The sequence below is a fragment of the Phyllobates terribilis genome, unplaced genomic scaffold, assembly GCF_046119375.1.
Source record: "Phyllobates terribilis strain yellow unplaced genomic scaffold, ASM4611937v1 Scaffold_4__5_contigs__length_816908805, whole genome shotgun sequence".
NCBI classification, from domain to species: domain Eukaryota; kingdom Metazoa; phylum Chordata; class Amphibia; order Anura; family Dendrobatidae; genus Phyllobates; species Phyllobates terribilis.
This window is the reverse complement of record NW_027362764.1, coordinates 570,198,818-570,211,056: the sequence shown is the minus strand read 5'-3', so window position 1 is coordinate 570,211,056 and position 12,239 is coordinate 570,198,818. Positions and strand designations below refer to the sequence as shown.

Below are 12,239 nucleotides of genomic sequence, written 5' to 3'. Positions count from 1 at the left end.
ATATGTTGGGATAGGGGGATTTTATGTATCTTTTTATACATCCTAAAATCTTGTTTGCTTTTGCGGCTGCTGCTTGACATTGAGTGCTGCTGCTCAGCTTACTTGTAACCAGAATACCCAAGTCCTTCTCCTGTTCTGTAGTCCCGAGTATACTCCCATTTAATGTCATCCTAGGTGCAGTACTCTACATTTATCTACATTAAACCTCATTTGTCAAGTGTTTGCCCATTCAGTCATCTTATCCAGAATGTTCTGCAATATCGTAATGATAAAGTAGTGGAGCCATCAATTAAAACCAAGGGAGAGCTATGACAGAGTTTACGAAGGAGAGCTGCATAATTTTCCGTGCTTTCAAGAATTTGAAGAATAGACATAAAATATATGCAGAATTAGTTGAGTTCCAACCACTACGACCCACAAGAGGCTGGAAGACTGCAGTGCCGTTGCAAGAGCTACGCTACTTTTGCTCAGTTTTTTTGAGAAAAAACAGTTTGGCTAAATAAAGCCTCTAACAACAACCTGGCAATAAAAACCTTTATATTAAAAAAAGAAAACAACTCAAAATATTAGGGCAGCCTCCTCAGCCAATCAGAATCACGAAGTGCAGAAAAAATAAAAAAGGTTTATCTCTTGACGGATATCCTTTATTATGGTGTGTCGTTTTAGCAGCCATTTCACGGAAAATTACTAATAAAACAACGGTTAGCCACAAAAGGATTTCTGAACTATCTCGACAAAATAATGAAAACCAATTGAGAAGCTAAGTACATAATGATTCTCCAGCCTGTAATATCCCTAGAGAATAACCTGCAAATGAAAAACACAGCTACTGCAAATATAAATAAGGGACTAAATCCACACAATGTCCAGATTGGTATTTTATTGTTCATACCTTTGTCCAATCTATTTAAAAGTAGGATACCGAAAAAATAAGTCTCTATTGCATTACACAAGGATGTCATTAGCTATGGTGTGTGATACAAATGGTGCTTTTGTGTATTGTAATGATAGGACGCAAGTCTTGATGAACTTTATAAACCTCTACTAAGAAGTAACCTTGGCCAGAAATTTAAAAATGCATAAGTCTATGTTCAAATGGCATTTTACATAAAAGTCCAAGATATACTGTATTCAGACCCTCACTGCATTGGGGAATCTGTGTGTACACAAGGATTTCTCCAATTCCTCCATTACAACATCAAAAGCAAAGAAAAGAAAACACAGAGCGGTGGAAGTTTTAGTTCAATATTATTATTTATACTCATCTTCTAAATGAAAACATGATATAAAGTGCAGAAAAGAGAAACATAATATTCACCCAGACAATAATTAGTAAGTCTTATTGAAGATCCTCATCCATTCCATAACTCTAACATCGGTGGGTGGTGGAGGTAGCAGAGAAAGTCTCAACGTGTAAAACAACACGCCATCTTGGTATATTTCAAGGGCAAGCCCCTTCTTCAGGAGTCATGCTTTCTTTTTTTTTCCTTTGTTTTCCACACAGCATTTTAGCCTATGGTAAGTGGATCTGTTTGGGCTTATGTCTGAAGCCCTGAAAACAGATAAAGGAGTTTGAGAGTATGCTCTAACAGGGTCATTAACTGTAATGATGCAGACGGAATCACTGTGTACTCTGCCTGACATAATTTTCGGATGTATACGCCAGTTTGAGGTGGATGCAGTTGGCCACGTCTTGAAGCCTTCCTCAAATAGGCGTTTTAAGGTCGAAAATGATGTCAGGCAGAGCACACAGTGACTCCATCTACATCATTACAGTCAATGGTCCAGTCAACGTATAAGCCTGTATCCTGTTTTCATGGACTTCAATCGTAAGCTCCAATGGAGCCACTGAATGTAGGCTAATATACTAAATGAACATATTCTTAAAGAAGTTTTCTACTACTAGGACAACTTCTCATACACCACACTTGGCCCCACTAACATAAAAAAGCTTAACTCACCTTCCGTGCTGGTGCCGTTCCAGCGGTGTCTACGCTCGCGGTCCCGGGGCTCTCGTGCACAGGGCTGTGGAGTCGGATTCGGTGCTCATTTTGGTGGAGTCGGTATAAAATGGACCGACTCCGACTTCTAAAATATATATAAATTGGGTGCAGTAGATCAATGCAGTTTGTGGGGAATATTTTTTCATAGGAATTTTGGAAAGTTATGAAATGTCCTATAAATGGCTGTTCTATTCCTGATCTAAAGCTACATTCACACACAGCGTTTTTGCTGCATTTTTTGAGGATACGTTTTTCAGCTGCAAAAGCAGATCAGCTTTTTAAAAAACCGCATCACCTGAAAGGTTTTTGAGCTCATAGATGTTTTCAATAGCAAAAGCAGATTAGAAAAACGCCGAACAAACTGACATGCTCATTCTTTGTGAGGATCCGTTTTTGAGCCCAAAAACGGATCCTCACAAAACAATGTGTCTGAATGTCATATCTTGAAACCCATTGACTTTGCTGGGATGCCCAGAGACACTGCATTTTACTGCAAAAAACGGATCCGCAAAAACGCTGTGTGTGAATCATGGCCGTAGCCAGCGAGGGGCAGGGGGGGCAACTGCCCCCCATCCCTAGAAGCAGGGGCACGCACCTATCAAAACTCACTTGTATGCTGCAGTGCTCCCGTCCTGCACTGGCTCCAGACTGCAGGGGGGCAATCTCCCCTCCTCTGTCCTGTCTTCTGCCATCTTCACTAGAGAGAGGAGGGGGAGGGGTGCGTGCCCTGCACAGGATCCGATTCCTGGGCCCCGAGCTGGAGAAAGTGAAAGTACTACTGCTCATCTCTGTCACAGGAAGGTAACTAATGCTAATATTGTAGGTGATTATTATGTGTTCTCTGTACAATGTGTGTGAACTATATGTGCAATGTACTATTTGATGTCTGTAGCTGTCATCTGTCTATCACACTCTATCCCTCCATCCATCCCTCTATCTATCCATCCCTCTATCTATCTATCTATCCATTCATCTATCCCTCCAGCTATGCATCATTATATTCTATCTAAATATCTTGATTATTGTATCATAAAAATGATTAAATGTCTGATGTTCACATTGTACTACAATAAATTTTTCACTTAAATATAAGCAATATATGTGGGAGTCTGAGTCGGAGTCGTGGAGTCAGTGTAAGGGAAATTGAGGAGTCGGAGTCGCAGGTTTGGCTTACCGACTCCACAGCCCTGCTCGTGCGGTGTGGTGACATGTGAGCCAGGCGCCCAATCAGCGCTGGCGTCACTGGCCCCTTCTTCTGTCATATTGAACATGAAGAGGACGTCCGGGCTGCAGCTGATCTCTGACTTCCTCTTCATGTTCTATATGTCCGAAGGTGGGGTCAGTGACGCCAGCGCTGAATGGGCACCGGGCTCACATGTCACAACAACCGCACAGGAGCCCCGGGATCGCAAGTGCCGACACCGGTGGAAGGGCGCCAGAATGGGAGGTGAATATAAGCTTGTTTATTTTATAGGGGGCAAACATTTAGTATAAGAAGAGGTTGTCCTAGTAGTCGACAACCCCTTTAAAGCTAAAAATAACCAATTTATTTTTTTTGTAGCACTTTTCTGTGCTATTTATATTCTTTGAAAGACTTCACACACTAAATCTCATTCTATATGAAGCTGTAACCACTCACTGCAAGAAGCCAATATATGTGTACTATTTGCCTGGTTATGTAAAATGTTTTATGTAATAATTCCAGTAAATTTGCATTTGAATTAAAACTGTGTTTTATGATACATTTGTGGGTGCTAAATATACCAATTTTAGTGAGAACAACCACCAAATATACCAATTTTAGTGAGAACAACCAATATTTTTTTATCAATTCCCCTATTTCAGTAATGCAACCTACACATTCAACATACAGCTGAGGCTTACAATTTAAATTCTTAGGTTAAAGGCAAAAACACAATGAAAACCAGATTCTAGATATGATTCATTGAAACACCTTAAGAGAAATTGTATGGCTTCCCTGTCTCCATAGCATCATCCTAACACTTAGTAATGTGGACCCCAGACACAGGTGACACTTCCGGATCCATCTCTATCTTGTGAAAATCTCAAGGTGTCAGTCAGGCTCACAGCGAGTGCTTTCAAGCCCGAGGCAGGGAAAGGTAGCGGCCACTCCTCAGCACAATGTGCTAAACATTTACATCATTTTTAATAACGCAGGATTTAAGGAGAAGAAGTTGAGACCAAGAGAGACTTTTTGGAAGAAACTATTGAATAATAAAACTCAACAGAAACTGAGACAATTGTGACATGGAAAAAGGGTGATAACTGCACTACATTAGGCAATTCCTTTCCATGCAATTGCTTAGTATCACAACAGTGACCCTACTGTACCCATCGCAGTGAGCAACAAACGCACAAATCACAATCATGTGGCCTCATTACATTAAACTTGTATGTAGAAGACATATCATTCATACAGATTCTGACAGATGACCTCTTCAACCCTGACAAACTACATGTCTGCTGTTTCCACCTCTAGAGAAGACACAGCATAGTAGCTGCCTTTACTATATGCTGGTGACAGCCAAATTGAAAAAGCCACAAACGATCAGATTTCATGTCACGATTTTAATGGTGCAGTTGCTTTCCAAGTCTATTATTCGTTGTTGGAAAGCTCAACTTTTCTCCTAAATGGCCCAGAGAACGCCTCGGAGCAACTCTTTGTCTCACTAAAGTTGTTAAACCAAGTACTGTAACGGATCCGTAGCAGAGATCATTTGTAATGAATTGTTTTTTTTCCAGCAAATTCTGTACAAAAGGACAACGAAACTTACATCGGAGTGGAATACTAAGTCCATAATTGCATCTGAGAGAAGGAGAGAGAAATGTAGTCCATTGTGTTCACTGAGCACGGGTGTCACTTGTAATATAGCACATACTTACTAATACTAAATGACACCTTAAATCCTGCATTTATGAGCTGATTGGATACAGTACATGATATTTCCTTTACTATCGGCTGACTTGTATGTGTTCATTAAAACGTAACACATAGATGCATTGTTTCATGGTCTGAAGGGTCACACCATGAAGGCTGGAGCTGAATGCTAAGCATACGGTATATAGGAATGTTCATGGAGTATACTGAAAAGAGGTACATCAGCGGATTACAAATGACTACAAGGTTCCAGCAAACAGAAAGGAATCAATGTTTCCACATACTTTGTACCCAAGTTGTAACTTCTAACATCATTTACATTGGTGGTGAAAAATACAGTTATGACAATTGCAAAGTTTAGGAAGAGTTTTACCTGTTAGCCTCAGCAAGAATGTGGTAGCATGATTAATGTATAATGTGTGCTAGTAGGGTCAATGACTGTTTGCATTGCAGTGCTTATGAGAAGGGGACACAATACACCGCCTGTATCCACCATCCTGACATTTGCTTTTTAAGATGCAATCACACACACTGGGAAGGAGGATTTATCTGCTATTTGTATCATTTTTCTGGTGTGGATACATTGATAAATAAGTGTTTGGGATTTATGCCATATTAATGTAGTTCAGATTGTGTCAGGACGTCAAGAGGGGCTTCAAAGTTGCACCAAGCATTTATGAATGATGCTTTTAGCCTTTGTCTGATTCATTCACACAGTGAACCCTATGGGGGAGATATTAGTTTGCACTGTGGGTCAGTACTAAAGAGCACATATCACCTCTCCTTACAGGTCTGTTTTAGTAACTACTTGTTACATAGTTATATAGGGTGAAAAAAGACTCAGATCCATCAAGTTCAACCTTTCTCCACCAATTATACATTGTCACTAAAATATCTATATCCCACAATGCCATTTCTGCTGAGGAAGTCATCCAGCCCTTTTTGAAAAGCTGTTATAGTGTCTGCCATTACTACCTCTTGTGGTCGTCATTCCACAGTCTGACTGCTCTGACTGTAAAGAATCCTTTCCTTTTTGGCTGCCGGAATCACCTTTCATCCCCCTATTTCTTTGTAAGGTCTTTAGAAGGAATAAGTTGTGTGCCAGTCCTTTATATTGACTACACATATATATTTATACATGTAAATGAGATCTCTGAGATTACTTATTGCTAAGCTAAACAAGCCCAACTTTTCCAACCTCTCATCATGTGAGAGGCCTTCCATCCTTTATAATAATCGAGTTACCTTCATTTGAACTGACTAACTTTCGAATATCCTTTTTAGAATGCGGAGCCCAAAACTGGGTCCCATATTTTAGATATGGCCTCACCATTGACATGTACAATAAATTAACAATTCTGGGGCATCTGTGCTTAGAACAAGGCCCAGTTCTACTCCAGCGTTATTATTCCTAGAAATGTATCAATGAATTGACAATTGGGTGTTACTATTCCCCTTGTCTATAGGATCTGTGCTTACCCCACAAAATATGGCATAAAGAGGTGATCCCAATTGCTCAGCTGCTCCTGTAACTCCCATAGAAATAAATCCAATCCCGACCTGCCTGAATGCAGTGGTCATGTTATCAGGCAGGATGGGAAGTGGAGACCCCTATTCTGTAGACAGATGCGAGTCCCACAAGTATAAATATGCTATAAGTGTCAATAATTGGGATAACTTTTCAAAAAAATATTTACAACATTGAAATTTAACAGTTATCCAAAGAATAGGGTCATAGTTTGGTGACTGGTGGGGTCCAGGCGTGCTTGCCTATCTTTGGCAGTTCCATAGACAATGAATGGATTGGTGGTTACATGCATGGCCACAGCTCCAATCTCTGATCTGTGGAAGCTTAAGTTGTGAAACCATCCCAACAATCATCATGTTATCATCACCTACCCTAATAGGTGATGACTTTCAATATTGGGAACAACGTTGTTACCAACGTTGTTTTGCTTTGTCACATGTTTTAAACGTTAATTTACAATGAAACATAACTTTCTATTGATAAATATATTTTCAGGGTTCACCTTTTTCTTGAATGCAGAGGGTTTCTGATTTATAATATATAGTATATTATATAGTAAGAATACTATTTACTGTAACCAATACAACAATCCGTGGAGATAATGCACCCCATGTCATAATAAAACTAATTTATCAATCAATTATGATAATGTGATAGAACATTAATAATTAGAATCTTCACTTAAAGATATGAGTGATTGGGTTGCTTAGTGAAAGCGCCAACCTCTGCTGGCCGTCATTCCTGCAGATATAAGGGTTTTCTCTCAGCTTTTACAGATAGCTAAAATGTCAAATCACCCTATTCACACCATAGTAATGGCGTACAAAATTCATTTAGTAACTTTTCCCAAGAACATTTCAAGGACTTCTACTTACTGGCAATTGTGGAAAATATTTCAATAAACAAACATCGAAGAAGTGAAAAGTATACAAGACACCGAGGTAACATTAGATATATACAATGCTGATAAAGAAAAAGGAAAGAAAAGGTTTCTATATACGTCAGAATAGCATATGACTTTGGAGACACTGACTGCAATTTCAGCATTTTATTCACTCATGCAGAAAAGATGCCATCTTCTGTATAAAGCACTTCCTTGCTCAGCCCACTATGGGACCAGTCATATTCACTCAATTAGTGATGTGAAATCATACAGAAGACGCAGACAGCCGCTGGGTGCCCCACCCTTAACTCCCAGTGCCATAATGATGTCACACTACATGGTCAAGCATCGCCTGCACTCTCGCCAATACAACAGCAGTGCACCCTGCCTGCGGACATTTCACTAACACCAGCACAGTTCCCGTTATATAATTAGCATATGAGAAAATCAGACACAATAATGGACAAAATATTGGGATACTGTACATAGGGTGCGGCTATTAAGACAATCCGAAACTGCAGCTAGAATAACAATTCACGGCTCAGATGTGCAAAAGTTTGGGATAAGTGACATGGAAAGCTGTTTAATACATAGGAAAACTAAAACTCTAAATAAAAGCATTAATTATGGCCACAAATTACTCGATTATTTGCTATTTTGGCAGATGTCATGTGCACAGACACACTAATAAGATCTCTGTCTCACATCTGCATATATGAGATAGATAGATATATATTATACATATACACACAAACACATATAATATATATATATATATATATATACATATATATATATATATATATATATATATATATATATATATATACACACACACACACATGTGTATCTAGTGCATGCGTCACTGCATTATTATAACTGCATTGCTCTTGGTCTGATAATTATTTTCCTACCTTAAATACACGAAACCCTTTAAGACCTAACAGCGGTTCACATTGAAGCATGTCGTACTGAATGAGTTAAAAGTGGGCTACAGATCTCAGGAGACCATAGGAGCTGGGGAGGGGCTGCAAAGGTCAACATGCATGAGGGTACCTTCAAGGATCTGCACAGGCCAATTATGTCAAATCATGCCACAGGGCAACACCAGGGAGCAGTGCCCAGTTTAGTAAGTACCAGAGCATCAGAGCAGACCACGAGAAGAGGCAGAATAAATAATATGTAAGAAATGGGATTCCCAAATCTCAGCATTTAGGACGCAGCCCCTAACAATAGAATGTCCGTAATGGGAAAGTATCCAGGCCTGAGCTCCCACTGCGGCTGCTGAGTAAGACCTGTGTGCATGGGCACATATATAGTATATATTATATATATACACAATCCCATAGCCCATGCACACGGTCCCTCCGGACCAGCAGTCCTATCCTGGGGAAAGTTGAACTCTTGACTTGGGCTGCAGTTCTCCCTGCACCGCACGAGCCAGATCCCACTCCCTATTGATCCCAGCCTTTTCCATTGCTCATAGTCCAGCTGTGCATAATGAAAGCCATATGTCCTGTACTCACAGCAGCCAGGTCCTGCTAGGAGGGAGCAGGGCAGACACTAGCGCTGGGGACCCGGCGGCTCCTGCACTAGCTGCCTGCCACTGCAGAGGTGCACATCTCTAATTTACTAGTCACCACACCCACCGCATTGCAGAAGGCACGGGCTGCTGCTGGGGAAGGATGAGCAGCAGCAGGATGGAGCTCAGTGCCCTGCGCCCTCCCCCAGCATGCAGGGCAGGTAAGTGCCCCCCACAGATGGCGCAGCGCCCGGAGCCTCATGATGTGATTTTTCTCCTGCAGACAGAAAGGCAACCTGATAACAGCAGAGCTGGAAAGTGAGAGCAGCATATGTCAGGCGCTGAGGGCGGCACTGCCCAGCCAGACCCTGTGCCCCTCTCCCTCACCTCACGTTACCCTACAGGCTGCAGTAATGGAGTCTCAGGAAAAGCCTCCATGCGCGATCCTGGGCTGCAGCAGCGCGGGCATAGCGGGCACCGGACGGGAAGCCGGCATACTGGTGCAGCAGGCACAGCACATACCTTGGTTTCAGCACCACGGCTGCCCGGGTAGCTCGCTGGAATCGGGTGAGCACAGTGTGCAGCCACGCGTCAGCTGCCCGGCCCAGTACACTGCACAGCAGCAGCTGCAGCAGCGGCGGAGCCCCCTCAGCGCACTGCGCCCCCTCTACTGCACGCTTCCGCCAATAGGAGCCGGCACCGTGCAGCCAGCCCCGCCCACAGGACGGGAAGCCCACCAATCACCGCAATGACAAGAAGCCAGGAGACGAGGTGTCTGCACAGATGACTAGCATTCAGCTATGGGGCAGCACCGGGACTGCTGGGGATAATGCAGCCGGCAGGGTCAGCGACCACCAGACTGCTGCACCGATCACAGCATCCTCTGCAGTGAGGAGGGCGAGCTGCATGGACACAGGGCCAGTAATTGTTTCACCAAGGCAAGTAGCGGTAACACCAGGGCCAGTAAGGGTACCACCAGGGCCAGTGATAGTATCACCAGGGCCAGTATTAGTACCACCACCAGGGCTAGTGGCGGTTCCACCAGTTCCAGTAAGGGTGCCACCAGGGCCAGTAACGGTACCACCAGGGCCAGTAATAGTACCACCAGGGCCAGTAACAGTACCACCAGGGCCAGAAACAGTACCACCAGGGCCAGTAATAGTACCACCAGGGCCAGTAATAGTACCACCAGGGCCAGTAAGAGTTGCACCAGGGCCAGTAAGAGTTCCATCAGGGCCAGTGACAGTTCCACCAGTAACGGTACCACCAGGGCCAGTAACAGTACCACCAGGGCCAGTAAGGGTACCACCACGGCCAGTAATTGTTTCACCAGGGCCAGTTATAGTACCACCATGGCCAGTGATAGTACCACCAGGGCCAGTAACAGTTCCACCAGTTCCTGTAAGAGTACCACCAGGGCCAGTAACAGTTCCACCAGTTCCAGTAAGGGTACCACCCGGGCCAGTAATAGTTCCACCAGGGCCAGTAACAGTACCACCAGGGCCAGTAATGGTTCCACCAGTTCCAGTAAGGGTACCACCAGGGCCAGTAATAGTTCTACCAGTTCCAGTAAGGGTACCACCAGGGCCAGTGGCGGTTCCACCAGTTCCAGTAAGGGTACCGCCAGGGCCATTAATAGTTCCACCAGGGCCAGTAACGGTACTAAAAGGGCCAGTGACAATACCACCAGGGCCAGTGACAATACCACCAGGGCCAGTGATAGTTTCACCAGGGCCAGTAATAGTTCCACCTGGGCCAGTAATAGTTCCACAATGGCCAGTAACGGTACCACCAGGGCCAGTGATAGTACCACCAGGGCCAGTGACAGTACCACCAGGGCCAGTAACGGTACCACCAGGGCCCGTAATAGTTCCACCAGGGCCAGTAATGGTACCAACAGGGCCATTAACGGTTCCATCAGTTCCAGTAAGGGTACCACCAGGGCCAGTAATAGTTCCAGTAAGGGTACCAACAGGGCCAGTAAAGGTACCACCAGATCTAGTAACGGTGCCACCAGATCCAGTGATGGTACCACCAGGGCCAGTAACGGTACCACCAGGGCCAGTGATAGTACCACCAGGGCCAGTGATAGTACCACCAGGGCTAGTAACAGTTCCACCAGGGCCAGTAACAGTTCCACCAGGGCCAGTAATAGTTCCACCAGGGCCAGTAAGGGTACCACCAGATCTAGTAACGGTGCCACCAGATCCAGTGATGGTACAACCAGGGCCAGTAACGGTACCACCAGGGCCAGTGATAGTACCACCAGGGCCAGTAATAGTTCCACCAGGGCCAGTAACAGTTCCACCAGGGCCAGTAACAGTTCCACCAGGGCCAGTAAGGGTACCACCACGGCCAGTAATTGTTTCACCAGGGCCAGTTATAGTACCACCATGGCCAGTGATAGTACCACCAGGGCCAGTAACAGTTCCACCAGTTCCTGTAAGAGTACCACCAGGGCCAGTAACAGTTCCACCAGTTCCAGTAAGGGTACCACCCGGGCCAGTAATAGTTCCACCAGGGCCAGTAACAGTACCACCAGGGCCAGTAACGGTTCCACCAGTTCCAGTAAGGGTACCACCAGGGCCAGTAATAGTTCTACCAGTTCCAGTAAGGGTACCACCAGGGCCAGTGACTGTTCCACCAGTTCCAGTAAGGGTACCGCCAGGGCCATTAATAGTTCCACCAGGGCCAGTAACGGTACCAAAAGGGCCAGTGACAATACCACCAGGGCCAGTGACAATACCACCAGGGCCAGTGATAGTTTCACCAGGGCCAGTAATAGTTCCACCTGGGCCAGTAATAGTTCCACAATGGCCAGTAACGGTACCACCAGGGCCAGTGACAGTACCACCAGGGCCAGTGACAGTACCACCAGGGCCAGTAATGGTACCAACAGGGCCAGTAAGGGTACCACCAGGGCCAGTAATAGTTCCAGTAAGGGTACCAACAGGGCCAGTAAAGGTACCACCAGATCTAGTAACGGTGCCACCAGATCCAGTGACGGTACCACCAGGGCCAGTAACGGTACCACCAGGGCCAGTGATAGTACCACCAGGGCCAGTAACAGTTCCACCAGGGCCAGTAACAGTTCCACCAGGGCCAGTAAGGGTACCACCAGATCTAGTAACGGTGCCACCAGATCCAGTGATGGTACAACCAGGGCCAGTAACGGTACCACCAGGGCCAGTGATAGTACCACCAGGGCCAGTAACAGTTCCACCAGGGCCAGTAACAGTTCCACCAGGGCCAGTAAGGGTACCACCAGGGCCAGTAAGGGTGCCACCAGATCCAGTGATGGTACCACCAGGGCCAGTGATGGTACCACCAGGGCCAGTGATAGTACCACCAGGGCCAGTGATAGTACCACCAGGGCCAGTAATGGTACCACTAGGGCCAGTAAT

At 44.7% G+C, this 12,239-nt stretch overlaps 1 protein-coding gene across 31 annotated transcripts in view; it reads right to left on the bottom strand.

Moving 5' to 3' along the window:
* Positions 1-12,239, bottom strand: part of EPB41L3 (erythrocyte membrane protein band 4.1 like 3) — a 376,691-nt gene that overhangs the window by 251,353 nt on the left and 113,099 nt on the right. For 11 of the 31 annotated variants that reach the window (XM_073679091.1, XM_073679094.1, XM_073679097.1 and 8 more), the window contains exon 1: positions 9,358-9,520. The exons of 2 other annotated variants lie outside the window; for them this stretch is intronic. The gene's annotated coding sequence lies outside the window, so the exon portion shown is untranslated. Of the gene's footprint in view, positions 1-8,839; positions 8,948-9,357; positions 9,527-12,239 lie in introns of those variants that run through there. 18 more of the 31 variants (XM_073679069.1, XM_073679078.1, XM_073679073.1 and 15 more) reach the window with 8 other exon arrangements.